General features: G+C 45.8%; 1 protein-coding gene across 2 annotated transcripts in view; it reads right to left on the minus strand.

The window, feature by feature from the left end:
* Nucleotides 1-1,876, minus strand: part of DHX40 (DEAH (Asp-Glu-Ala-His) box polypeptide 40) — a 43,474-nt gene that overhangs the window by 18,602 nt on the left and 22,996 nt on the right. The gene's annotated exons all lie outside the window — the stretch shown is intronic.

The following is a 1,876-nucleotide window of genomic DNA, read 5'->3' on the forward strand; positions in this document are numbered from 1 at the left end:
GTTAGCCAGGATGGTCTCGATCTCCTGACCTCGTGATCCGCCCGTCTCGGCTTCCCAAAGTGCTGGGATTACAGGCTTGAGCCACCGCGCCTGGCCCAACTTGATCTATCTTAATTACAACACAATCCCAAATAAAATCTCAGCAAGGGCCGGGCGCAGTGGCTCATGCCTGTAATCCCAGCACTTTGGGAGGCCAAGGCAGGTGGATCACAAGGTCAGGAGATTGAGACCATCCTGGCTAACACGGTGAAACCCTGTCTCTACTAAAAATACAAAAACTTAGCCGGGCGTTGTGGCGGTCACCTGTAGTTCCAGCTACTCGGGAGGCTGAGGCGAGAGAATGGCATGAACCCAGGAGGCGGAGCTTGCAGTGAGCCCAGATCAGGCCACTGCACTCCAGCTTGGGCGACAGAGAGACACTCTGTCTCAAAAAAAAAAAAAAAAAAAAAATTCCCAGCAAGTTATTTTGTGAATTTCAATAGACTGAAGTTTATATGAAAAAGACCCAGAATGGCCTAAACAATTTTGAAGAGGAAGAACAAAACTTCAAGAGTTACTATAAAGCTCCAATAACCAAAACAGTGTGGTATTGGTGGAAGAACAATCAGATAAATGGAACAAGATACAGAGCCCAGAAACAGACCCATATAAGCACCGTCAGCTGATATTTAACAAAGAAGTGAAGGCATTTCAACAGAAAAAGGATAGTGTTTTGAACAAATGGTACCGCAACAACTGTACACCCAAATACTAAAAGACAATAGAAGAGAAAATCTAGATGACTTTGGGTATGACAATGGCTTTTTTAGAAACAACAATAAAGACACAATCTATGAAAGAAATAATTGATAAGGTATACTTCATCGAAAATAAAAACTTCTGCACTGCAAAAGGCAATGTCAAAACAATTAGAAGATAAACCAGGCTGGGCGCGGTGGCTCACGCCTGTAATCCCAGCACTTTAGGAGGCCGAGGTGGGCAGATCACGAGGTCAGGAGATCGAGACCATCCTGGCTAACACGGTAAAACCCCGTCTCTACTAAAAATGCAAAAAATTAGCCAGGCGTGGCGGTGGGCACCTGTAGTCCCAGCTCCTTGGGAGGCTGAGGCAGGAGAATGGCATGAACCCAGGAGGCGGAGCTTGCAGTTAGCCGAGATCGCGTCACTGCACTCCAGCCTGGGCGACTGAGAGGGAAAAAAAAAAAAAAGAAGATAAACCACAGACTGGGAGAACATATTTACAAAAGATATATCTGTTAAAGAACTATTTAAAATATGCAAAGACCTCTTAACAATAAGAAAACAACCCGGCTGGGCGTGCTGGCTCATGCCTGTAATCCCAGCACTTTGAGAGGCCAAGGTGGGCAGATCACCTGAGGTCAGGAGTTCGAGACCAGCCTGGCTAACATGGAGAAACTACGTCTTTACTAAAAATACAAAATTAGCCAGGCATAACGGCACATGCCTGTAATCCCAGCTAAAACCATACAGCACAAACAGTGATCCCTTTAGTTAATAATAATGTGTCAATATTGGCTCACCAATTGCAACTTATGTGTCATACAAATGAAAGCTGTTAATAGGATAAATTGCTGTGGGAGGTTGAGGGGATGAATGTGAACCCTCTGTACTTTCTACTCAATTTTTCTGTAAACTTAAAAATTCTCTAAAAAATAAACTCCCAGGCCAGGCATGGTGGCTCAAGCCTGTAATCCCAGCACTTTGGGAGGCCGAGACGGGCGGATCACGAGGTCAGGAGATCGAGACCATCCTGGCTCACACGGTGAAACCCCGTCTCTACTAAAAATACAAAAAACTAGCCGGGCGAGGTGGCGGGCGCCTGTAGTCCCAGCTACTCGGGAGGCTAAGACAGGAG

The sequence above is a fragment of the Mandrillus leucophaeus genome, unplaced genomic scaffold, assembly GCF_000951045.1.
Source record: "Mandrillus leucophaeus isolate KB7577 unplaced genomic scaffold, Mleu.le_1.0 Scaffold20, whole genome shotgun sequence".
Lineage (NCBI taxonomy): Eukaryota > Metazoa > Chordata > Mammalia > Primates > Cercopithecidae > Mandrillus > Mandrillus leucophaeus.